General features: G+C 43.3%; 1 protein-coding gene across 1 annotated transcript in view; it reads right to left on the bottom strand.

Moving 5' to 3' along the window:
* The window catches only part of LOC132566704 (methylcrotonoyl-CoA carboxylase beta chain, mitochondrial-like), a 170,793-nt gene that overhangs the window by 38,959 nt on the left and 104,042 nt on the right, over positions 1-27,792 (bottom strand). The window lies entirely within an intron of this gene.

Genomic DNA, 27,792 nt, shown 5'->3' with positions numbered 1-27,792 from the left:
TCTGGGCATCAGATTAACAATCAGGACCTCTGAGCAATTAATCACTGTGCCTCTAGCCACAAAATAAAACTGCCGTGTTTGTTTCTGCCAAAGAAAGAGTGTCCCTCACATAATCATTTCCCATCAAAACGTTTTGGTGTGATTGATCTAATTTATACAACTGGGAATTGTCCGCTAAAGCTAGAAAGCCATTGTGATGTTAACAGCATTGGATTAGGGTCTGGGATTCCTATGTCTGAACTATGTTTGAGCAGGATGTTTAAATATTTGCTAGGGTTGTCTGGTAAATCAAGCAACATGCTAATGAAATATTCCATAATATTTAGAATCTGACCCTTCCTTCCATCTCCTGACTCAATATTTAAATCAATTTTGTAATTTCTTAAAGGACATCTCCCCTCACCGCCCATGAGGGTAATTTACTAGACTGGACAGTTTGATGTAGTGGTGAGAGCCAGTTTGGTGTAGTGGTTAAGTGTGCGGACTCTTATCTGGGAGAACTGGGTTTGATTCCCCACTCCTCCACTTGCACCTGCTGGAATGGCCTTGGGTCAGCCATAGCTCTAGTTGTCCTTGAAAGGGCAACTGCTGCGAGAGTCCTCTCAGCCCCACCCACCTCACAGGGTGTCTGTTGTGGGGGAGGAAGATAAAGGAGATTGTGAGCCACTCTGAGATTTGGAGTGGAGGGCAGGCTATAAATCCAATATCATCATTGTCTTCTCTGCCTATCTAATTTTTACCCTGTCTTTCCCCAAGGAGCTCAGGGCGATGTACATAGAGGTATAAAATATCTAGACATTTCGAAGCCATCAAAAAAATGGGGTGGGGTGGAAGCTTGAAATATATGAGCAATGTCTTAACAGAAAAATTCATCTTATACCACTTTACATATAAAATTGTACTCTTGTGAAATTTGCAATATAAATGCCTTAATTTTCTGCAACCAAAACTGCAAATTAACCCAGTACTTGAGAGGCAGAGCACATAACCGCTGCACTCTCTGGCACAGGTATTTTAAGTTGAGCTTAATTTGAGAGCCAGTTTGGTGTAATGGTTAAGAGTGTGGACTAATCTGAGAGAACTGGGTTTGATTTCCCACTCCTCCACATGCAGTTACTGGGTGACCTTGGGTCAGTCACAATTCTCTCAGAGCTCTACTCTCAAGAACAGTTCTTGAAAGAGCTCTTTCAACCCCATCTACCTCACAGAGTGTCTATTGTGGGGAGCAGAAGGGGAAAGAGATTGTAAACTGCACTGAGACTTGAGTGGGCAGCCTATAAATCCAATCTTCTCCTCCTCCTCCTCTTCTTCTGCAAGGTTGGAAAAATTAAAAGCTGAAATAAGAAAAAAATTAAACACTGAATCCTGAGAGGTGCAATTCAGCCACTGCACTACAACTGTTCTACTATGGTGTTTGCAATGTGATAAATAACTCTTTTCAGATTTCTTTGATCATTACTTTTGACGAAATTGTCAGACTCATTATAAATGCTCACTGAATCTTTAAAAGATGTTGCAGAAACATCTGTATTTTCCATAAGGAAGCAAATACCTGCAAATATCTTCAAATTAAGCTGTTTAACTTGTGAAGTTCACCATGACTAGACTCAAGACAAGAAGTGACTGGCCTCTGATTCCCAAAGCTATAACCTTGATTAAAATTTGAAGAAATAAAAGCATGACACTAATGGACTTTTCTTGTTCTCATTTCTTGGCATCTGTGGTTTAAAGGCATCTAATTTTAGTTCCATTAGCTCTGGTCAGAGGGTTATTTGGTTTTTCTCTTTCCTTTAAAGTAATATGCTCCTTTTAGACAGACTAAAGTGTTGATGATGCATTCCTGTAGCATATATACCTTTCTAACGCTCCATGGATTTCCCCCCCACACACACACACACTGTTCCAGGCTCTGCTTGATGGTGGGGTAGAAGATGTTGAAGTCCTGATGAAGGGGATAAGCACCAGTTCCATTAGCAACTGCTATGTACCCAGGGGTCATTTTGTAGAAAAAGAGGTGGTGGAGCTCATTAGCATAACTCATTAGCATTTGCCACCACCACCCCACCAGCCAAAAGCCACCTGATGTGAGAAAGGAGAACCCTGGGTGAGCGAGGCCTGCTTGGGCTGGCTAGAGAAAAGTGTCAAAAGGCCAGCAAGCCACAAGCTGCCCAAAATCACATAAGGAGTGGAGAAAGGGTGGCATGGGCTTCTCCAGGGGTTAATGAGGGCTGTTGGGGATATAGCAAAGCTCCTGGTGGCTGGTTGGCTGCCCGCCCTCCTAATCCAAGGATTGTTATGCAGCTGCACCTACTATTCAATGGACAAGGTAGGTGGGGAGGAGGAGGGGGAGCCTTCAGAAAGGATCAGGAGCTGTGCTCCTGCTGAATTCAAGGTCTGTACGTACCAGAGCTGAGACTGGGTCCCTTTAGTTTCCAGTGTCTTTTAAGAATAGAGAAATGTGCTTATCCAGTTTTCTTCCTTAGTAACATGTGATGACAAACTTGTGCATTACCTGGATCATCTTGCCTCTAGTAAACCTGACACAATGGCATTATAGTTTGAGACGCATTTGTTAATCAACAGTTGCCTGAGGTAACTCTGCAGGCATCTTGCTGGTTGAAGTGGAATGTAATGGAACAAGAGAATCGCAAGAGCAATGCAAGATGACTCTTAAATCATAGCTATTGCTTTTGTGCTGTGCATAGATTCATTATACCAAAATGTGCATTTGAAATATTTTTGAACAAGGATTACCTGCAGTTTCCTCTTTCTGTGCTTATACATCTTTGTTCAGTAAAGCAGGTCACAAGGTTGCTACCAATTTAGCATTAAAGCTTCTTTCTTTTTTGTCTGTCTTTGTGTATGGTTTTGTATTCTTTCAAGGCATCAGCCTGCCCAGCAGAGCGTCTCCAGTTCAGTACAAGAATATTCTGGACCTGTGAACAGATGCTGAAACAAGACTGAATAAAATCACTGGTACGATTTTAACCTTTGCTCTTGGCATATGTAAGCCAAAATGCCCTCAAAAGAGGTTGGGGAATTGACAGGTGGGCAACTTTGGCTCAAAAGGACCTAGAATCTATGTATACAGGATTCCACTTCCAGAAACTATTGCTAAATTTACCAACGACACGAATTAAGTAAAACAATCATGAATTTATTACAGAAAAATATAGAACACACATACAAGACGATACATATAACATACATACAGACCTAAGAAGAAGGAGGGGGTCTCTATCCATTATTAAACCTATCTTCACATTCCCACCCCAGATAGATGCGATCAGTAGGCCTTGGGGAGTGACCGGACTTCACATAAGTCTTCCCTTGCTTTCCAGTCAGGCTCAACCCCTGTACAGGCGGTATCTGGCCCTCTGGGTGCGGCTGGAGAATCAGTGCTGAATGATAGAGCGGGAGCAGCCCCCCCACATTATAGAAATGCTCTCTAGAGCCGTTCACACAAGTCACAGTCACTCACACATTCACACAACAGCCTAACCAGCAAGATTTCTGGATGGTGTTCTCCCACGTCTGGTTGTCTGAAGATACACGTGTCAACTCGCTTGTGTTCAGACAGTCAGGATTCTGCCAACACTTTCTCCACCAATATCTGTAAGCCAAAATGCCCTCAAAAGATATTGAAGAAGAAGAAGATATTGGATTTATATCCCGCCCTCCACTCTGAAGAGTCTCAGAGCGGCTCACAATCTCCTTTACCTTCCTCCCCCACAACAAACACCCTGTGAGGTGGGTGGGGCTGGAGAGGGCTCTCACAGCAGCTGCCCTTTCAAGGACAACCTCTGCCACAGCTATGGCTGACCCAAGGCCATTCCAGCAGGTGCAAGTGGAGGAGTAAGGAATCAAACCCGGTTCTTCCAGATAAGAGTCCGCACACTTAACCACTACACCAAACTAGCTCTCCTAAAAGAGGTTGGGAAATTGACAGGTGGGCAACTTTGGCTCAAAAGGACCTAGAATCTTTGTATACAGGATTCCACTTCCAGAAACTATTGCTAAATTTACCAAGGACACTAAGAAAAACAATCATGAACTTATTACAGAAAAATATAGAACACACATACAAGACAATAGATACATATAACATACAGACAGACCTAATAAAAATAGAGAGAAATGCACAGAGGTAACACAGGGATAGACAAACAGGGTGATAACTACCGATCGTAGTCTTCGAGGAAGGCTCCAATGGCAACAAACTAGGGTGATGGGGGAAGGGACCCTCAACTGATCAGGAATCGGGGATGCATCTAAACAGCAGGAATGGGGTACTGTTAGATGCACACGTGCAGAATGTTGGGTCAGAGGTTATAAAGTCTACCTTGACCCCTAAGGGGGTAGGAGGTTCAGACGCGAATGACAGGTGGTCAGCTGGTACATGACCTCAGAAAACTGGTGTGGACTAGGTCTACCCCTTGGATGGAAGATCTCTGGAAGTCCCAAGTGTAATCTCAGCATCCAACAGCCCAGCCTGGCCCCAATGCAAAGAGGACCAGCCACAGTTATGATCTATATCTCTGCAACCCTGGTGGAAAGATGGGCAGGCAGGAAAGTGGGAGAGGGACAGCATGTGGGAGGAAGAGCAAAGCAAGCAGGTGGGGAATAGCAAGCCTGAGTTGGCATGCACAGTGGTGGATGGAGGGCAGCAAACCAGGAGTGGCACTGGGTGATAGTCAAGTAAGAGGGGAAGAATAGGAAGGGACCAAGGATTGCAAGAACAAATAATTGTGTGTATGAGGGACTACAGCTGAAGCAGAATTTTATTTATTTATTTGTAATTTGAATTTATGAGTTGCCTGATCCTTGAGTACTCAAGGCTCAGAGTGTTGAACAACAGTAAAAGTTCCAACAAATTTGTGCAAAACTAAGGTTTGAAAGAGGATTTGAAAGATGATGAGTGGTCACAGCATAAGTTTCCTTTAAAGGAGTTCAAAGTGCAGGAATTGCACAGGGGAATGAGAAAAATTAACTTGAGGTCCTTGGCATGGAGGGTGGCAGAGTCACAAGAGCTTAAACCAAAAAGAGAGAGAGAGAACCCTCTCGCATTCTGCTATTGGTATTTCATTGGACTTTTGTTTGAGTACAATTTCTTATCTCATGTGAGCTGACCCAGAGTGGGAGCCAGCAAAGACATTATTCTCTGGCTTAGTTGAATACTTGGATCAGATGTAAGAACAAGTTATGCCCTGGTACTATATGAATAAGCTTAACCATTTAATCCTAAACAGAGAGAGGTATGGTCTTGGAAGGGTTGTTCAGAATTGCACTGTAAGCTTCTGTCCCTTAGAGTCTGAAATCCTGGCTTGTAGGAATGAGAATTATTATATTATTATATAATAATATTGTACTAACATTATGATATAATATCAGTTATAAAGGCAAACTACGATGGGCCACAAAAGCAGAATTGGAGGAAGGTTTGTGTGGGCCCAGGCAACCCTGTACACACACATACACACATTGATATAAGGACCAACCTTGGTTTGTTATGTCTGACTAATGCCTACATCTTTACTATGAAATGGGATCGTGTCACAAAATACCAAGTCCCTTACTATGTGGCATTTCATAGAGAAAAGGGTGCCTTAAATTGTGTAAAGAATAGGTAGGTGATTCTTTGTTTCCACATTCAAATTTGGGAGTAATCCAGATTCTGATACCAAGATCCATTACATCACTTTAGCACTGTTCGTATCACTTGCTTCCAGGAGGCTCAAAGAAATAAGAAAATCTGTTCCACCAGTTCCACCAAGACTTAGTGCTACTCATTCACACACAGCAGGGAAGCTACATTGTGAATTCTCAAGAGATCTTTCTTTCTGCTGCACAGCTGGTGGCAGGGATGTTGCTACATTAAAGCATCTGTCAGTATCAATTGTCATTGCTTGGGCTCTTACATTCCAGAGAATAAATTGGCCTGCTTCATCTGGCAATTCCACTGATTGCACTCTCCTGGGTTTTACTTGGGTAGAATTCAAAACAGTCAATTCACATGTTATCAAGGGAGTTCTGGGAGATGTGTAAGCTAGTTATGGGAGACATCCATTTGCTCATAAACACCTAGAGAGGATGGAGTAATTTAAATCATCAAGGAAAAAAAGGAATGTAAATCACTGAGTTCCTAGATTAAAACATCTGTTTCCTAACTGCCTTGACCTGGAAAGTGCAGACTAGCCCAGTCTCATCAGGTCTCAGAAGCTAAGCAGGGTTGACCATCTTTAATATTTGGATGAGACCACTAAGGAATACCATGGTTGCAACCAGGTCTTTTGTTGTAGAAAAAGCCCAGCAGGAACTCATTTGCATATTAAACCACATCCCTGACACTACCATTGTTTCACACAGGCCCAGGAGGAACTTATTTGCATATTAGACCACACCCCCTGACACCAAGTCAGCCGGAACTGCATTCCTGCTCAATAAAAGCCCTAGTTGCCACATGAAGGAAGGCACTGGCAAATCAACTTCTGAATGCCTTTTGCCTTGAAACCTTGACAAGGTCACCATAAGTCAGCTATGACTTGGCAACAAAACCCCCCAAATCCTAACTAAGAATAGATATGAACTAGCAACTACTGAATCCAGCAAAGACAGAGGTCCTTTGCTTGGGTCGCTGTGGCCCAGGAAGGGAAATCCCCCTGCCAGTTTTTGACGGCGCGCCGCTGACAGCGTCGGGCAGGGTCAAGAGCCTGGGGGTGCTATTGGAGCCTTCTCTGACGATGGAGGCTCAGATAGCAGCCACTGCCAAGTCCGCTTTTTTTCACCTTAGGCAGGCGAGGCAGTTGGCCCCCTTCCTGGAGCGTGACGACCTAGCAACAGTGATCCATGCTACGGTCACCTCGAGGTTGGACTACTGTAATGCCCTCTACATGGGGCTACCCTTGTGCCGGACCCGGAAACTGCAGTTAGTGCAGAATGCTGCTGCCCGGCTGCTACTAGGGCTCCCAAGATGGGAGCACATTCGGCCGGGGCTCCGGGATCTGCACTGGCTGCCAGTAATATTCCGAGTCCAGTACAAGGTGTTGGTCATTACCTTTAAAGCCCTATATGGCCTAGGACCTGCCTACCTTAGGGACCGTCTCTCCCCACACGTTCCCCAGAGAGTACTACGCTCCGGTTCACAAAATCTGCTGGTAGTCCCCGGGCCAAAGGAGGCCCGTCTAAAATCCACCAGGGATCGGGCCTTCTCAACAGCGGCACCTTATTGGTGGAACCAGCTGCCGGAGGAGGTGCGGGCCCTGCGGGACCTAGGGCAGTTCCGCAGTGCCTGTAAGACAGCCGTCTTCCGGCAAGCCTATAACACCTAACTGATAATGAGAACATCTCTGAATGGAACAAAAATGCTCTTATAGACCGCTGGTTTTATTTTATCTTGTTTTATTAATTATGGTTTTAATTGTACTTGTAAACGTTTTAAATTGAATTATATGAATCATTATGTTGTAAGCCGCCCTGAGACACTTCGGTGAGAAGGGCGGGATATAAGTCCATTAAATAAATAAATAAATAAATAAAAAAGTTTTGCAACTAAGCACAAGTTTCTCACACCCTATTAGTATAATCCAAATTTGACATCATTTCAGCACTACATCTATCTTCTTTATACTCCAGCTCCCAGAAGGCTAAATGTAATTGATAAGATTGCTGCATTGTAGCCACCAACCCACAGTGCATGTTGGTTGCATGGCCAGAATTATGTCTGTCTGTTTAGAGACAAGGGAGAGATTACTTTTTGGCTTTCACAGTACACCAGCATGGCTGGTGCGTGAGAGTAGGCCAAGTAGGCGGCCGCCTAGGGCACAACCTGGCCAAGGGGATACCGCCAGGTGCCCTCTTTCCACATGTGTTGCGTGTGTGCTCCTTAGAGCCTGCCTTCCCCAATGGAAAGCAGGTTCCATGCACCACAGACACTGCCTGGCCGGTTTTGCATTCCCCAGGTCTGTTACAGACCCAGGAAACGCAAAAGCGGATGGCGCCTGCACAGTGCGCTCCTCGGAGCCCAGCAGGGATAAATTAACTAATTGTAAAAACTGAAGAAGAGCCAATTACAGTTTCTAAAAATTGGTTCCTGTTGAAGTCGTATGCTGCCACTCATCCTTCCTACTCTAACAGAGCCATGGGGTGGGAGCCATAGCTCAGTGGAAGAGCATCTTTCTTGCATGCACAAGGTCTTGTCACTGGCACCTCCAACTAAAAGGATCAAGTAGAAATGGTCATGCGAAGGTCTTGTCCCTGGCACCTCCAGCTAAAAGGATCAAGTAGTATTATCATGAATTTTATTGCTTAATTTTTTTTTTTAAAAAAAATAAAATTTAAAAACTTTTGCCTCCCTGCCCATTGCCATTCATCTTCCCGCGGCCACCCACCACCCTCCACTCCCCGCGGCTGGCTGCCTGCCCACCTGCTGCTGCCATTTACTTCCCCTCGCCCACCGCCACCCCCTGCCCGCTGTCATCCCCGCCCACTCTCTGCGCCGGCTGCCACACGACAAAGTCCGGGGGGCCATGTGGCAGTGACTTAATAATGACATCACTGCCACATGCCCCCCGGACTTTGCCAAGCTGGCAGCCGGCACAGGGGGGGGGGTGGGGATGGCAGCAGTGGGCAGGGGAAGTAAACGGCACCGGCTGGCAGGCAGCTGCAGGGAGGGCAGTGACGTCATTATGATGCTATTGGCGCACATGGGGAAAAAAACCTAGGGGAGGTGGAGGTCGGGAATTCAGCCTAGGGGTGCAGGCACCCCTAGCCCTGGACCTGCATGGACACTAAGCAAGATCATGAAGAGTAACTGCATGCTCATGCAGGAGTGCAGACTTTTCATTTTCCTGGCGTGTGTGGGGAGGTATGTACTGATATGTGCAGGTATTTTTGTGTTTTGACAGTTATTTTTACCTCATCATTATAGAATTCAGCAGTCTACTTTTTTTTTTAAGTATCTTCTAAAGTTATACCTTCAAGAATATGGTTGATTTCCACAGAATGGAAAGTAAAGGAGCCTTCCCATAACCAGCATTAAAACCAAGTTAAATACTGTGCAATGTTACATTTGCACCAGTATTTAATTATGATTATCTGTATTCCCTAACCATGGTTTATAAACCAGCCATTGATTATCTTCAGGGTTTTTTTGTAGCAGGAGCTCCTTTGCGTATTAGGCCACACCCCCTTAATGTAGCCAATCCTCCGTGAGCTTACAGGGCTTTTAGTACAGGGCCTAATGTAAGCTCCAGGAGGATTGGCTACATCTGGGGTATGTGGCCTAATATGCAAAGGAGGTCCAGCTACAAAAAAAGCCCTGATTATCTTGAATTCAAACTTAACTATGGACAGTGACTATGCAGATGTAATGCAGCATCATATGTAATGATGATTATGGAGTAGAGCAGGGGTGTCAAACATGTGGCCGGGGGGCTGAATCAGGCCCTGGAGGGCTCCTATCAGGCCCTCAAGCAACTGGCTGTCATCTGCTTCCTTCTCCCAATCTCTTGCTTCCTTCTGCATCACAGCTTGCTTTGCCAGGCTTGCTCAATTGTGCAGGAGCTACAAAGCAAAACCTCTATTTCTCCATTGACTGAGGCTCCTCCCTTGGGGAGGAAGGGGGAAGACAGAGCTTGTTTGTTCAGACTCTCTCAATTGCACAGCAGAGCTACTGAGCCAAGTCTTTCTTCCTTCTATTGGCTGAGATTCTTCCACCTTCTGGGGAAGGAAGGTAAGAGCCAGAGCTTCCTTTCCCCAGTTCCCTGGTTCCCATGGGAGAAATACAAAGAAAGTACCTTTAAAACGTGCTTAAAATAGCACGTTTTAAGTTTTTTTAAAACATGTGTTTGTGTCCTTTATAAAGTTTATATCTCTGCTCCCTAATCTTAAATAGCTATACACATGGCCTGACCTGACATAGCCCATCCCAGCATAACATGGCCTGGCCCAACAAGGCCTCATTTGTATCAGATCCAGCCCTCATAACAAATGAGTTCGACACCCCTGGAGTAGAGGGTGAATTCACACAGATGAGATGAGGAAGGAGGCAAAAAGGATAAAACTGCAGTACATTATCTCACTCCAACTTGGCTAAAGGATTAATTTCGTTACCTCAAACTGAATCTCAACCTTGGGGATGTGGTTGAGTTGCGACTCAGAAACTGCACAAAGCAATCATTGATGGAAGGAATAGTAAGCAATGCTAACATTAAGCCTTGGGGAAAAGACCTCAATTTTTGTTCCATGGCTACCCTGTACTTAACAGAAATGTCTACAATCATGAATGGGGGTGGGGGGGAGTGTTCAGAACTATATGAAGACATAACACATCTTACTATAACTTACTGAACTGCCATCTCCTACTTTCTGTATTCTTGGTGCTTGGGGGGGGGGCAAAGTGGAAGGGCTTCTAGCCTCACTTGTGAACCTCCTGATGGCACTTGGGGGGGGGGGTTGTGATGGTGAGCAAAAATGGCTACCAGCCAAGAAGGCAGAGAAACCAAAAAGAAAATTCCTCATCTCCCATTTCAGTTACCAATGTACCAGAAACACTATTAGTATTTAATTTATTTACTTGCCTGCTTTGTTTATACCCAGTGTATCTCTCCAGTGAGGACTTCCTCACAACCTTGTGGCATAGGTTAGTCTGAGAGTATGTGTCTGGGTCAAGAGGTCACACAGCAACCTTCCATGCATAAGAATGCATGGGAGAGAGAACTAGTAACTTTGGTCAGTGACTATGCCTTCCCTGGCCTGTAGATTTTATATTTATTCAATATTACTCTCCTCTCCTCCTCCCCCCCCCCCCCAAATTCCACTATACAGGGATTTAGTTTCATTGTCCCTTATTCCTAGTAATTATCAAGGCATAAAGCATGTTATCCTTGCTAAAAAGGAGGAAATGGGGAGGGAATATGTCTCCAGGCTGTTAATGGGTCACAAAGATTTTCCTGGAATTTGTCCCAAAGTGTAGCTCTCTTCCTCCCTTATTGCTTCAGGCTGTGCCTAAACTTATTTTATCCTTTACAAGTTCAATGATGAAAAAAAGAATTTTTTTACAAGTTCAATGATGAAAAAAAGAATTTTAGCACTTTGCTATAACAACTTGGCTATCCTAGCATAAAACAAACTGTATGAAACGTTTCCATGTCAGTGGCCTTTGCTTGGATGCATGTGATATAAAGAAGAACAGGAAATGTTGATTTTACTGACTTGTGAGATAATAGCAGTGGGACTAACATTTTCTTAAGCTTGACATTTCCAAGCATTGAAATAATTATTTGGTTATATTCTATAGCTCTATGACTTCTGTTTTATTTTGCTGCAACTAATTCCCTTTGGAGTTATTAGCTGTGTTCTGTAAAACATTTTGGACTGGACAATCACTGCAATTTTTTAAAACCCTCTTTAAATGGATGCATAATCGAGTCCTAACAATCAAACCAATAATTCTGGCTTCTACCATAATGCTTTTTAGATTATATTAAATGTCTGTACATGTTCCCTTTGTTACAGACTTGTATGAGTTTAAAGATGACAACTTCAGACTTTATAGGGGCCTAGTTCAGCAGAGTCAACAGCTGGGCAAGGAACTGGTTTCAAATCTTACCTTTAGATATATATTTAAGTGCTAAAGAAACGGATGGAGCTGTCCTAAGCAGGTCTGCTCAGAAGTAAGTTCCATGTTTTTAATGAGGCTGATTGCCAGTAAAGGGTCTGTGACAAGTGTCTGCCAACTTTCTGGCCGAGGTTTGTCAGCAGACCTGCCAACTAATGGTAGAAGGCAGAACCAAAGCCTGGTATTTCACCCCAAGAACACCAGGAGGGTAGACTGCCACCAGACTGGGTAGATTCCTTAGCACAGAGGCCCCAGGCAGACCTCTGCCTAATAAGGGCATCCTAGGGAAAGCCAAGCCACACAATTGCAGCAAGGGGTTCCCAAAGTCAGTTTTTAAGAATTGGTAGTAGGCACTCCAAAGGCTAGTGGGTAAGCTTTGGCGAGGATTGTTGTGACTTTAAAAGCAAACAACCAAGAGATAAACTTATCAGAAAGTTTATTTTAAATATTAGGCAAAATAAAAGCATCGGTTTAGGGAGCCGTAAGAAAACAAAAACATTGTGAAATCTGACTACCTAACTTAATACAGTTTAGCCTTCTAGATGTTACCATTTGACAGAGTTCAATGTCCAGATGGAATCCTGTAGTTTCACCACTTGGAATCATGTCAGGAGGTTGATCAGTATACAGTCACAGGAGAGAGTCCTATCTCCAGACCACAGACTCTAGTCCGGCGTCTAAGCGCTAGTCTTGGTTAGGCTAGGCAAAGTGATGCCGCAGTATGATTATTTTTATCCTCCTAGGCCGTCATGGTGTAACCAATTAAGGATATTCTGCTATCTCAACACAATTAAGCCCACCTGGAGCTAACTGAGCAGAGAACCATCAGCGCACCAATTAAAGAAAAATCTAACTGTTATGACCTCACAACTAAAAATTCTTTTCAGGGAGCAGGCCAAATCTTGACCTTTGTTAACCTAAAAATATTTGGTGCATGGCTACTGTATTACAGGGTCAGTGACTTTTAAATGTTTGTATAAAACTGATTGCACAAATTCTTTGTTTTGTGTGGGGACAGCACTGACCAGCTGCTTTGGAAACCTCCCATTTTGTGCTAGTGTCAGGTATGATTTTGTGAACTCTAATGATAGTGATGAATAGCCCTGAGTGTCCCACAAAATACATTGAAATGTATAACACAATAGGTTCTGGTACGTATTTTCTGCGTCATTAATGTTGATGGTCATTTGCTATTTACCACCAAAACTGGCTGCACACTACATGAATCATTAAAGTATGTCTGACTCTTATAGGAAATTAATAGTTCTTAATTTTGGATGCGAGACCACTGAAGAAGTCCAGGATCACTATGCAGAGATGAGCAATAGCAAACCACCTCTGAATATCTCTTGCCCGTAAAACTTTATGGGGTCACCATAAATCAGCTGCAACTTGACAGCACTTTCCACCATCACCACGCATTTAAAAAAAACCAATCAGCAATTGTTATCTTTGTACACCCATTAGCCTGCAAGGTAACAATAGTTTTCATTGACAGACACTCTTATCTTTTCTGGGGTTGGCCTCATAGATTAAAGTGCTATTATTCCAACCAGTCGGTGGTGTAGGGTTGCCAAGTCCAATTCAAGAAATATCTGGAGACTTTGGGGGTGGAGCCAGGAGCAAGGGTGTGACAACCATAATTGAACTCCAAAGGGGGTTCTGGCCATCACGTTGAAAGGGACCGCATACCTTTTAAAATGCCTTCCTTCCATAGGAAATAATGAAGGATAGGGGTACCTTCTTTGGGGGCTCATAGAATTGGATCCCCTGGTCCAATCTTTTTGAAACTTAAGGAGCAGTTTGTGGGGGGAGGCACTGTATGCTAGACTGAAATTTGGTGCCTCTACCTCAAAATACAGCCCCCCAGACACCTGCGGATCAATTCTCCATTATTTCTTGTGGGAATAAGTCTCCATAGGAAATAATAGAGTTCCCAGAAGACATTTCCCTCCCCTCCCCCCACTTTCTGATGATCCTGAAGCAGGGGGAGGGCGTCCAAACCAAGGGATCCTCTACCCCCAGCTGGGGATTGGCAACCCTACAGTGTTGTGACGACCAATCTGATGGTATATAGGCCAACTGCATAACTGCTGACCTCTCTACCACTCACAGATTTTGATTTGCTAATCCAAATTCTGGTTTCTGTCTGATCAATATACACCTGGACATTTGTATTTTCTATCACTTCATAAATGATTATTTTTCCTCATGATCCAGGACTTGTTTGGTGGTTTCCTTCCTACTGACTTTTAAAAAGATGGAAAGGGGAATGCCTTTTGAGATGTCTCATGCTTCTCTTATCATCGTCCAAGAGTGATAGATTTATTGTTGGGAAAGTATCTTCTTTTTATCTTCTGGTTAACAGTGCTCCCCCACCCCTTCTGCTTCACAGAGCTGCAAGTGCCTGTTCCCAGTGGAGGTTGCAAAATCATTAGCCTCTTGTTAACAGAACTGAAAAATCAATACATGTACCTAACCTGAAACTCTATCCGAAAAAATAGAAGACAGAGAAATAAAACCCTAGATGTGATTCACCATTGCTAATACTAAATGTGGTAGTCACCACATTTAGTATTAACAATGGCGAACCACATCTATGAACATATGAAAAGAAAGGTCAATGTTTATATAAGATAATGCTTTAGGGTTTGTAGAATCTTTTGGGCTCAAGTGCCATGTTCTACTGGAGAAAGTTTTTCTTCCAGACGTTTCGTTCTCGGCTGTGGAGAACATCCTCAGTGGCGTTGCAACCGGAGCAGGCGCTCTGACCTTCTTGGCTGCTGTGCATATTCTCCGCAGCCGAGAACGAAACGTCTGGAAGAAAAACTTTCTCCAGTAGAACACGGCACTTGAGCCCAAAAGATTCTACAAACCCTAATGATGTTATCAGCCGTGAAAACCTGAAATCTTTGATAGATAATGCTTTAATAAAAAGAACTCAGGCAGCCCATAACTGCTGCACATCGAGCACTGATCTGCAGGTAATCTAGTCTCTCCTCCAGACTCCTTTGCGGTTTGTTTATTTCTAGAATCTATATAGGGTTGCCAAGTCCAATTTAAGAAATATCTGGGACTTTGGGGGTGGAGACAGGGAACTTTGGGGGTGGAGCCAGGAGACATTAGGGGTGGAGCCAAGATCAAGGCTGTGACAAGCATAATTGAACTCCAAAGGGAGTTCTGCTCATCACATTTAAAGGGATGGCACACCTTTTCAATGCCTTCCTTCCACAGGAAATAATGAAGGATAGGGGCACCTTCTTTTCAAGGTGCACACCTTTTCAAGGGGCACACCTTTTCAATGCCTTCCTTCCATAGGAAATAATGAAGGATAGGGGCACCTTCTTTTGCAATAATGGAGATCAAAGCAAAGTTTCTAAATGCCTGTCTCAGGAATGCAGAGAGAACAGCACAAGGGGTGGGGGGAGCTGACACAAAAGCACCTTGAAAGAAAAAGGGGGAGGAGAGGGGGAAGACAAACCCCTCTCCCCCTTTACGACTTAACCAACTTATTTACCTTTGATCGGAGCATGTGGCAATTAAATGCATGTAGGTCTAATTAAAAAGACTTAGCAAGAGCATTAAGGCAGTTTTGTATGACTCAGGCACAGGCTGCTTGGCTACGTGGCTTGGCAGTCTTCTAAAATAGCGCCTGGATCACTGCAACTGAATAATTCGCCATACCGACTCCTCCAATCTGTGCAGGCCTCCGCTTGGAAGTGTTCAAAGCGGCGCTTTTTTTGTTTTAAAGCCTCTCCCCTACTTCAAGGATGATTTTTATTTTCAAAAACAGGGGGGGGGGAGGGCGGTGATCTTGCAGCTGCTTTCTTGTGGCCAACCTTGTCAGCCCCCCCTCCAGGGAGAGCGGACTCTTAGGCGCGCTTTCAGGCGCGTCTGGAGAGGGTGGGGCTTCAACGCTTGTATTGAAGCCTCCACTCCCCGTCTCGGCAGTCCTCTCGGCGTGTTTGGATGGCAGGGAGCTTGCTTGCACGCTCTTAGTGAACGGGGGGGGGGATTAGGCCAGGAGGCTGGTGCGTCGGTGGATTGCGGCTGCGGGAAGCAAGGAGCCCCTTCTCTCATTTTACCTCAGAGGTGGAGCGGGTGACACTGCTGCGCTGCCACCTCTTCTCCACTTCAGCGTAGCTGCTCCTCCGAGATGGGCTAAGAAGGACCCTGACTCGCGGCTCGCCACGCTCCTTGGTGCCGTTTCCCCACTCCCTCCACTTCCAGATTTTTGGAGAGCGGGGGAAGAGGCTGCAAATCCAGGGGTCCCCTGCCAGGGTGGGAGGGTTGGGAAGCCTAAATCTATATGGTACTTTTCAACACTTCAGTGTCTACAAAGCAGATTACATACACAACATCCAGTACATTACATTGTCATTAAAATAATAAAACAATAAAATTTGAAACTCACAAATACATCACAAAATTGAAGCAGCAGCACTGATGTAAAACAAAAAATTAGTAGATGCAGCATCAGCCTAACAGACCAAAGGTAAAATACAAACAAAGGTATTTTCTTCTGAAAATAGGATATGTTCTCTTCCTGGCAAAGTTAATTAGCATAACTTTATCATAGCAAATTATTACGAATTTCCACCAAAAAAACCCCCCTTAAAGTTAGCCCAAAGATAGTTAGAATTCACTGTTAGTATTTCCACTTCTTGTACGAGGCTAATCAAAAGGAGGTTTGTCCTTTTATTGTGTATTTTATTATCTATTTTCTCCAATATATTTTTAAAACATTTTTTAGTGTGCTATACTGTGTGAAACAGCCTGTGAAGGCCACTTAACTTTTGGAAAATGCAGAAGCATTGCAAGGACTGTTTCTTCTGTTTTTTGTTTTAAATGTAATTTGCCGCACAAAATTGGCTCAGACTGTATCCCAGGAAAATGGGCATTGTCTTAATTTGTATTGATTAATCAAATTAAATATGTTAGCAAATTTCCATATTTTGCATAATTTGCTCAGCTACAGCTAGTTTATTAGGGGCTTTGTGGACACTATCTATTGTTGAGCCCTTCTTTGGCTTTAGAGTTTTTACTACATGTGTAATTCCCATAAATGGTGCCTTTGCAGCCATGGAAGCTAAAACCTTTTAAAAATTGGGCTGAAGCTCTTAGAATATTGAATTTTGCACCTTATCCAAATTCCATATTTTTCCTGCTCTTAGGTAGCATTGGATGATACAACTCTGACCTGAGAATTGTTTGACTGGGAGACTGAGTGCCAGACATAGTGGTAACATTATACTGGACATTGTCTGTGTGGCAGGAAAAGTAAAATTCAGCTAGGATTATTTTAGTTCTACCGCTGATAGCTTCAGCATGCATAATTCAAGAAGTTCCAGGTAGAAAATGCTGATTTATTGGAACAATGCAATTTAACTGAGCAGCTCAATAACTAACAACACTTGACAAAACTTTCCATCATCCCTATTTGGGCGTATTTGTCTTTTGTAAAACCATGTCCCTGTTTTTTCAAAAGCAGAAGCAGGTACATGAGTCCAATGGGTCATATTCCAAAATAAAAGTGCACAATTTTGAAGGCACAATCACTTATCCTGAGATAACATTTGCTGTTTAACCAAGAATGCAAATCTTCATGCAAATTCTTTGTATTCATTGAATTATATTTCCTAAGGTCTGGGGCTTTCAAAAAGTGTTAGTTTATTTCCACCCATATGTTTGGAAGCCATTGGAAAACAAAGCTATTGCAGAAGATCCACACTGTTTGCAGCAAGCTTCAGCAGCATGTTACAAAAAGACTGTTCAGGCACTGGTCTTTTCTGTTTGAAATTTCTTATGTGATGAAGAATTTAATTGGCTACTTGAAAAAAAATAAGCCTGCTTATTGAGCTGGAGAGGTACATTTGAGAAAAAAGCAAGTTTTGCATACAATTAAAATACATGCAGTTTTACTTCTCAGAAAATTTATTTAGAGACATAAAATTAATTATGTTGTAGTCAGCAGCACATGATGCTGTACTACTAGTTATGTTTATAACATTTTACTTTATTTACATAATGAGATGGAGCATCTAGCTGGTTAAAGCAGTGTTTCTTAATAGGGGCTGGGCTACACAGGCTTCCAAGGAAGGGTGATCAATAAATATTGGGAAGAATTCAAAAAATTCAAAATGTTTGGAGACTAATGAGACATTTCTAAAAAATGGGATTTTATGCATTCTCTTTTCCCCATATCCAGTGGCTTCTGACAACAAGCAAAAGAGAATTTCATTTAGTTTCCTCTAGTTGCTATTATCCAAAAACAAAAGAAAGAGATAATAAAATAAATTACTGCTGAGGCTGAAGCAGACTGTAGCTTTTCAGAAAGCTGCAAGTGCATTGATAGAGGGATTGCATCCAAGGTACACTTATTCTTTTGTCCTGGTGTCATGTTATAATATGTATGGCCTGCTTAAGAACATAAGAGAAGCCATGTTGGATCAGGCCAATGGCCCATCCAGTCCAACACTCTGTGTCACACAGTGGCCAAACCCCCCCCCCCAAACCCAAGTGCCATCAGGAGGTTCACAAGTGGGTTTAGAAGCCCTTCCACTTTGCTCCCCCCCAAGCACCAAGAATACAGAGCATCACTGGCCCAGACAGCTCCAATAATATACTGTGGCTAATAGCCACTGATGGACCTCTGCTCCATATTTTTATCCAATCCCCTCTTGAAGCTGGTTATGCTTGTAGCCGCCACCACCTCCTGTGGCAGTGAATTCCACATGTTAATCACCCTTTGGGTGAAGAAGTACTTCCTTTTATCTGTTTTAACCCGACTGCTCAGCAATTTCATTGAATGCCCACGAGTTCTTATATTGTGAGAAAGGGAGAAAAGTACTTCTTTCTCTACTTTCTCCATCCCATGCATAATCTTGTAAACCTCTATCATGTCACCCCTCAGTCGACATTTCTCCAAGCTAAAGAGCCCCAAGTGTTTTAACCTTTCTTCAAAGGGAAAGTGTTCCAAACTTTCAATCATTCTAGTTGCCCTTTTCTGGACTTTTTCCAATGCTATAAAATCCTTTTTGAGGTGCGGTGACCAGAATTGTATACAGTATTCCAAATGAGACCACACCATCGATTTATACAGGGGCATTATGATACTGGCTGATTTGTTTTCAGTTCCCTTCCTAATAATTCCCAGCATAGTGTTGGCCTTTTTTATTGCAATCGCACACTGTCTTGACATTTTCAGTGAGTTATCTACCATGATTCCAAGATCTCTCTCTTGGTCAGTCTCTGCCAGTTCACACCCCATCACCTTGTATTTGTAGCTGGGATTCTTGGCCCCAATGTGCATTACTTTGCACTTGGCCACATTGAACCTCATCTGCAACATTGACGCCCACTCACCCAGCCTCAACAGATCCCTTTGGAGTGCCTCACAATCCTCTCTGGTTCTCACCACCCTGAACAATTTAGTGTCATCTGCAAACTTGGCCACTTCACTGCTTACTCCCAACTCCAAATGCTTCAAATGTAATGACAATCCATGGTTTGCTGTTACATGAATACAAGTATCAGGGTATCTGGAATTGTATGCACTCTCTCTTTAGGCATGTTTTCATAATCAAGGATTTTCACTCTTGTGTGGGAAGCTGTAGTTTGACATTGAATCCCAAACACAAACTCTTATTTTGCAGTCAACCCAAAGATCACTTAGGCTTGTTCCCATAATGATAACCTGTAAATGACATGTTATATGCAGGCTTATATGTAATAACAAACCATGCTTTAGAGAGATATTAAACAGCACACTGAGGGAGTCAAAAACAGTTAAAACAATATGTGAGGATTGTCTCCTCCCTATTTTCCTACCCTTGTGATGAAGAAGCAATCTAAGGAAGGAAAAAAAAGGAAAGAGTGTTTTGTGTAACAATCCCCAGTGATAGAACAAAGTTTGAGTCCAGTAGCATCTTTAAGACTAATAATGTTTAACTCTGGGTATAAGAATAAGAATTATACCCAGAATTAAAGAATATAAGAACATGGCTACCCACTTGAATCCCCAGTGAGACTGTCATCTGTCCTGAGTCTACTAATCCTGTGGCATCATTGTGTCATTTAGACTAACAAGGGTCAGTCACATGCAAATAAGTGTCACTGATAAGTGGGAAACTGCCTGTCAGTTGCACCCTAAGGTTGTACCCACCAAATACAAACACATGAAAGACAACATTGCTGATGACTGCAGCTACAAAGCTTGAAGACCTGGGTCTGGGTCTGAGGGAAGAGATTATGAGCTGGAAGATGGGCTGATAAGGATGCCAGCTTCCAGGTGGGATCTGGGGATCCCTGGAATTATAGCTCATCTCCAGACTATAGAGATCAGTTCCTCTGGATAAAATGGATGCTCTGGAGGGTGGCCTCTATGGCATTGTATCCTACTGAGGTCCTTGTACTCCCCAGGCTCCACCCCCAGATCGCCAGGAATTTCCCTACCTGGTGCTAGCAAATCTACCCCCATTCCCCACCAGTGACCAAGGCAGACCTAGCAACCCTAGGGCGATTAGTGATACAAAATTCAGGGGGGGGGGGGGCAGCTTGCCTATTCTAGGCAACATATGCTCTTCTGGATGTGAAAGATCCCAGAGGGAATTTTTTGCAGCCCCAGGCTGACTCTTGGCAGTACTTTCTGGGAAGACAGACTGGGAAGGAAGAGCCAGGTGACCACACTCATTAAATACAACCCCATGCTGAGAAGCATTTGTCTAGCAGTAAATTAAATAATAGTCCAATGGCAACTTAAAGACCAAGGCAATTCATTCCAGCAGGACTTTTTTTGAGCCGGAACAAATCGGAACGTTGTTTCGGCTGGCATGGGGAGCGTTCCAGCCCCCATGCCCGCATTCCACCTCAGCCCAGCCAGCTTCCCAGCTGGGCTGAGCTTGCTGAACCAGCTTCCCAACCAGCGGGGGTCAGGGAGCCAAGCCGTGCTTGTGTGGCGTCCTCCCAGCTCCCTGATGACCGGCCGAGATCAGGGGGCCCAAGCTGGGCATTCTCACCATTTTCCCGCCTCCCCAACCTCCAGCCAGGGTCAGGGGGCCGAGCCTTGGATTTGCGGCGTTTTCCCACCTCTCCAACGGCCGCCCGGGGTCGGGGGGGGCAAGCTGCACATCTGCAGCATTTTTCCGCTTCTCTGGCCGGGGTCAGGGGGCCGAGCTGCACGTTCACAGCATTTTTCAGGCTTCCCGATGGCCGGCCAGGGTCGGGGGGCTGAGCCACACATTTGCGGCATTTCCCCGCCTCCCTGATGTCCGGCCGGGGTCAGGGGGGCTGAGCTGTGCATCGACGGCATTTTCTCGCCTCCCTGATGTCTGGCCAGGGTCAGGGGGGCCGAGCCGCACATCCGTGGTGTTTTCACACTTCCAGACGGCTGGCTGGGGTTGGGGGGGGGGGCAAGCCGCACATCCATCGCATTTTCCCACCTCCCCGACCTTCAGCCGGGGTCAGGGGGGCTGAGCTGCACATGCACGGCATTTTCCAGGCTCCCCGACGGACGGACGGGGTCAGGGGGCTGAGCCGTGCATTTGTCTTTTTCTTTTCTCTCTCTCTCTCTCTCCTTCCTTCCTTCCTTCTCTCAAACATATGACATTCATGTCTTACAGCTCTCAGACATCTGATGTTTATTTTATGTTGCTTTTATATTAAGCAAATTCCTGTGCTAAGGGTTCTTTTGGGTCACAGCCAGTGTTCCCTCTAAGCTGAGTTAGTGTGAGCTAGCTCACTGATTTTTAGCCTCCAGCTAACAGATTTTTGTCTTAGCTCAGGAAGGATGACCCCAGAGCACAATAATTTATGCAGTAGCTCACAGCTTCAATGCCAGTAGCTCATAACTTATGCCAGTAGTTCACAAAGTAGAATTTTTGCTCTCAAGACTCTGCAGTTTAGAGTGAATATTGCCAGCCAGTGCCTCCCAAATGATTGCTAAGATGTCAGCCCAGATGCTCTCTCACATGTGCATATATGAATACTCTCAACAAAGAAACGTGGCCACAACTGAATTGCCAGGTGCCAGCATTCACTTCAAGTAAGGAACAGTGCAATCCTAAAAAGATCTATTCAGAATTTTGTTGAACTCTACTCTGTTGTGAGTATTTCTAGGAAGGTTAGATTCATGTCTAGTAGCACCTTAGAGACCAAGAAGATTTTTGGCAGAGAGCAAAATTCCTATTGGCAGCCCTGATGGAGTGAAATACACAAAGCAGTAGAATGGATTGTTCATATTCTTAGCAGCAGGGGGTGTTCACATCATTATCCTTTTAAACCACTTCTTTCTTTCCAGGGCTTTGAGAATCAAAGCTGGGAGGTTTACACCTCAAAAATATTTTTGGTCTCTAAGATGCCAATGGACTTGAGTCTAGCTGTTCTCCTGCAGACCAATACAGCTACCCTCTGAAACTATTGTAAAATGTGAATTATAGACACAGTGAGAATATGGAGAAATTATCTCAGTGGATTGCACTGAAATCTCCTGGAATAACTTGTTAACTTTTGGGAGGACTGTGTAAATGTGCATGTTTATATGGCAGTTCTAGAGGAACATGAAAATACTGAAGAATTTTGTTTCCTAAGAATCTCCCACTTTCATTCAAAAAGCAGTTTTCTAGCCCTTTTGCCTGTAAAGCCATGACTTTAGTAGTCCAGACTATCCTGATCTCATAAACTACAAAGGGTTGTGGCTCAGTGGTAGAGCATCCTCTTGGTATGCAGAAAGTCCTAGGTTCAATAGCCAGTTAAAAGGATGAGGTAGGAGAGCTGCTGCCAGTCTGTGTAGACAATGCTGACCTTGATGGACCAGTATAAGGCAGCTTCATGTGCTCCAGTATGTTGGCCGTGATTAGTATTTAGATGGGAGGACCTCCCAAGCAATACTCCCTCTAAGCTGTGTAGTCCTGTGAGCTAGAATTCAATTTTGTGAGCTACTGGCATTAAAGTTGAGAGCTACTGCATAAATTAGTGTGCCCTGGGGCCATTTTTCCAAGCTAAGACAAAAATGTGTGAGCTGGAAGCTAAAAAACTATGAGCTAGCTCATACTAACTCATCTTAGAGGTAGATGTGGCTAGATGACCATCCTTCTGGTGATGTCAGAAGCATGGCTTTGCATGCAAATGATGGTGATGTCAGAGGTGCGGCCTATTATGCAAATGATGATGATGATGTCAGAGGTGTGGCCTGTTATGCAAATAATGGTGATGTCAGAGGTGTGGCCTGTTATGCAAATAATGGTGATGTCAGAGGTGTGGCCTCACATACTAATGAGTTCCTGCTGGGCTTTTTTTACAGCATAAGTTTTGGTGAGTCAAAGATCACTTTATTGGATGCTCCTGATTACATTAGCTGTGGATCACAAAAGTTTGCGCTGAAGTAAATTGTGTTGGTCCTTAAAATGCCACTGGGCTCCTGTTTTATTTTCCTGCTATGGACTTTACATGGCTACCCATCTGGCATTATCTAATAGTTAATGTATAAACCTGATTTTCATTATGGTAAGAACTTTCTCCTATGGTGGAAACATAACCTGGAAATATGGGAACAGATAATAAACACATAGAAGAATGCCATTGGCCTTAACACAGTCTGCTGCTGCTTCAGTCAATGATAGCGATTGCATTTTCATTTGGTCAGAGCTCAGCTGAAGCAGTGACACACATAATCTGGCATGCCTGTGTATTTGGTGCTTGGGTGAGAGATAACTGTTTGCGGTTTAATTGAGGTGAGAGGGAGATAAATGTTAGAGGAATCCACTAGAAGAGGCAGAGAGCAAAATTCCTATTGGCAGCCCTGATGGAGTGAAATACACAAAGCAGTAGAATGGATTGTTCATATTCTTAGCAGCAGGGGGTGTTCACATCATTATCCTTTTAGACCACTTCTTTCTTCCCAGGGCATTTATTTCTCTCTGCAGAGAAAGGCATTTCAGTTCACTGCTCCTTCCCAAGCAACTCTCTCCACACACTGTGAAATCCTATAACACTTGCTGATCTGCATTCTCTGAGGTGATTTTTTTTTTTAAATGAATGGTATCAATCCTGAAAAGGTGGGGGAGTCTGAAAGCTCATTTCCATCTGTTTTACTGTTTGAGGGAATTGGAAGGAAGAAAATGGCAAGATTAAATTGCAATTAATTTTTGCATTGTGTTTTGTAGAAGAATTTTAAGAGGTGTGGTTTATTTCAGATTTATCATCCAATTCAGTAGTAAGATAGAAATCTTCTGGAAAATTAAATGAGAATAGTCTTTTAATCTTTTCAAATATTCCCAAAATGCTTCTCATGTGTTATCTTTAAGAAAGCTGAATCTCACTATCCTCATTTTGCTAATGGAGGTTGAGCAAGGGGCATACCTGCAGCTACCTAGTGAGTTTGTTGTGGAGGTGAAATTTGAACTGTGCATGATCTGATGGATGCCTCAGTCTCACACTATGGCTTCAGTCCTAAGAACACTTCCTGGGAGTAAGATCCACTTGATAAAATGGAACTTACTTATGAGTAGACTTGCTTAGGTTTGCCATCATAAACCTCAAACCAGGGATGCCGAACATGTGGCCCGGGGGCCGAATCAGCCCCCCGGAGGGCTCTATCAGGCTCTTGAGCAACTGGCTGTCATCTGTTTCCTTCTCCCTATCTCTTGCTTCCTTCTGCATCACAGCTTGCTTTGCCAGGCTTGCTCAATCACACAGGAGCTACAGAGCAAAACCTCTATTTCTCAATTGGCTGAGCCTCCTCCATTGGGGAGGAAGGGGGGAAGGCAGAGCTTGTTTGTCCAGGCTCTCTCAATCACACAGCAGAGCTACTGAGCCAAGTCTCTCTTTCTTCTATTGCCTGAGACACCTCCCCCTCCTGGGGAAGGAAGGTAAGAGCCAGAGCTTACTTTGCCTAGTTCCCTGGATCTCATGGGAGAAATACAAAGAAAGTACCTTTAAGACCAACAAGTGCTAACATTTTAAGCATGTTTTAAGTTTGTTTAAAAATATTTAATTGTGTTTGTGTCCTTTATAAAGATTATATCTCTGCTCCCTAATCTTAAATAGGTACATACATGGCTTCGCCTGACATGGTCCAGCCCAACATGGCCTCATTTATATCAGATCTGGCCCTCATAACAAATGAGTTTGACACCCCTGCCTTAAACCACACTAGCTATCAGTTTATAATCCTGAATGAAGTCAAGCAACTATCCTTTTCTTATGGGGAAACCTGTAAGATTAGTTTCAGGCTGCAGTGTGAATTTCTCTATTTGCTGCAGTCTTTCCAAATCAAAGATGCTTAGCTGTTGGGTATTTTTTTAACTGTCAAAGTAGTGGGTTCTGAAATAAAGTCTTAGATTATATTTTAAGTGTATGCCTTTTCTTTCAACATGGGTTGAGTAATGAGGATAGGAGATGGCAGACTGCAAGAGTGGATGTGCAGCTTGTATCATCTCCACCTATGAAGCTGAACTTTTATAAGAATGGCATTTCTCCGTTCAAAAGATATACTGTAAAACACTGATGAAGCTGTTGTGTCCACTGGGTCCCTGGGCTTCTCTAATAAATGTTTCACATCCACAGAGCAGGTACTAGAGGAGTTGGGCAAAGAGACAAGTGGTACAGGTCCTGCTACAGGAAACCTTATAGGTGGAAACAGATTCTTAAACTGTTCTGAAAAAACATTTGCTTAGGAAGCTAATAATAGCACCAAGTATTCCAAGGATCCACCCATTTCATGACTTCTGAGATTTTTCTATTGTTTCCAAAAAGCAATTGTGAAATCAATCATCAAGAAGCCATGCATAATTCATGTAACAAGGATTTAAACTTTGCAAACTAAAGGTCCATGTAGCACAAATCTCCAACGGTAACTAGTCTGAGCATCTTGCAAATTGGACACAATGGGAGGGGGAGCTATGAGGAAGTATGGATTGGGGAAATAAGCACTCCTTTATCTCTCCCCCCCACCCCACTCCTATGACTCCACTGTTTTCAACATTCTTTTCTATTGGAATGTGCTTAGTTCTTATTAGGTCATTTTGCACTGTGTGCATCCTTTTTTGTGTGTGTGTGAATAATTTACGAAGTAATTTTTGTGTACTTGGAGAATTCCCCTAAATATATAGAAAGTCCCAATTTTTCCTCCAGTGTCCTGTTTTGTTTCTCTAATTAATGCTGACAGAGAGAGTAATAATGTATTCGCCAATCTTTCCTGTTTGCCCCACAACATCTGTACAGAGATTCAAGATAGGTGCAATGTCTGATACACTGGACAAGAGATAGCCTCCATGAATCTCATTGGTCATTTTCGCACTCACCTCCAGCCGGCGCGACCCCCCTCTTCACCGCGCAGGATCTGCGCGGATTTCGCACTAAATGCCGCGGAGCAGCCTTTTGCGCCGGAAACTCCCGTCGCAAAAGCCGCTCAAACGTAAATCGCCAAAAAGCAGTTGTGCACATACAAGGGACCTCTTCACTTGTCAGCCTTGGTTCACATAGTTTACCTGTTCTGCTCAGAATATTCTGCAGATGATTCCCCTAAACAGCTCCTATGGTGCAAAGAACAGGACAGTGATTTGAATAACTGGGAGACAGTACATTGTAAAGGAAGAACAGCATTTGCATTTTTTAAATTAGTTTGGGACAGAATTGACACTTTTTTTTTGCAAGTCTGAGCCTCTTGTCCCTTTAACAGCAACTTGATCAGCAAAGCTGCTGTGAAGTGTCCACAACCTTGTTCAGCCTGTGGGGACTATTGGAATATTTATAAGGCAGTGGGTGCCACCACAATACTGATTGCAATGGAGCAAGGCCAAATCGAGAATGTTAGAAGGTTCCAAACCAAGCAATCACAAGCTATGTCTCCTGCTCCAAAGAGGTAGAGAAAAACTTTGGGGAAGAAGGATGTGGCCATCAGGAAACACATTGGAAGAGGCCATGTTGGATAACTGTGTTAGCAAGTAATAATGGTTAATTCTTTTGCTTCAGGCAGGAGGACTTTTCTTTTTGAGTCAGCTGACAACTTCATTATGAAAATTTGGATGAGCTAAGTAGCAAACTAGTATTGTGAATACTTTGACTGGTATTAGCGACTGCTCTTTCTACACGATGGCATTCAAGCAGATTGAGATTCTCCAAATAAACCAGGGGAAGGAAATAAAAATGTTACATTTGTAGCCCAGTTTTTAAATTAAGTGCTAGGCTAAAATGAATTGAAGTAAAAAAAGAGCTGATTAAACTTAACTTTAATCAGGAAGTTCGACATTTACAAAAGATACAGATTGACTAATGCAGCTATGCCGGACAACTGAACATTATATTATCTGTTTTGTATTGTGTGGGTTTGTACTGTCACAGTTTGACCTCCTTAGGTAATCACTTGCATCAGTTCAGAGCAGAAACCCTACTTTAATTTTTGCCTCCATCTGTCTGGTGATTCTTTACAAGCTGAACATTATGTCATACAAATTTGGGGAACAACCACCAATGGACCTGAAATGTACTAATGACTAGGCTGCACTATGAAGAGAGCCAGGATACTGATTGGCCAAGTAGTTTGCTATTGGTACAGCTTGTTACTTTTTACAGAGGGAAGTGTCTTGATATCCATCCTCTTGATAAGTGGCTATTCCAAATGCAGGTCAAATGTCACGGCATGACAAAGAAAAAAAGCCAAATTATCTGAAGGGTTAGAAACTGCTGTGGAAAATGGAACGTTGTAAGAGCAGAGGGATAGAAAAATCATCACTGGGTAGTGATCCTGAATTAAAAAAAAGCTGATCTGATGATCTACCAAAAATGGTTAAAAAGTTCTAATTTGTTTTCCAATTCTGTTTTCTGCATTGCAAAACATTTGTAAATCAAGTTAAACAAAACTAACAAAAAAGTTAAACTAAAAATCCCAAAGCAAAGAACGGTATGGTATTGAGATTACAAACCCTGGAGCTAGTTGTTTAGCCTTGGGTTTTCTTCCATATCTGTAAAACGGGAATATTACTAAACTTTTATACAACTGTGATAATGGATGCTGTTCTTTTCACACTGGGCAGAAGATGCTACAGCATTTGACCTCCTTATCTTTGGGTTTGTTCAGAATTTGGAAATGTCACTACAGCATATCTTAAATGATTTAGGCACTTGGTAATTTGAATTTAAATCAATTTAATAATTTAGAGTGGGTCAGATTACTAGTT

Source organism: Heteronotia binoei, chromosome 2 (genome assembly GCF_032191835.1).
Source record: "Heteronotia binoei isolate CCM8104 ecotype False Entrance Well chromosome 2, APGP_CSIRO_Hbin_v1, whole genome shotgun sequence".
Classification (NCBI taxonomy): domain Eukaryota; kingdom Metazoa; phylum Chordata; class Lepidosauria; order Squamata; family Gekkonidae; genus Heteronotia; species Heteronotia binoei.
The sequence above is the reverse complement of the archived record's forward strand: the minus strand, read 5'-3'. Positions and strand labels throughout refer to the sequence as shown.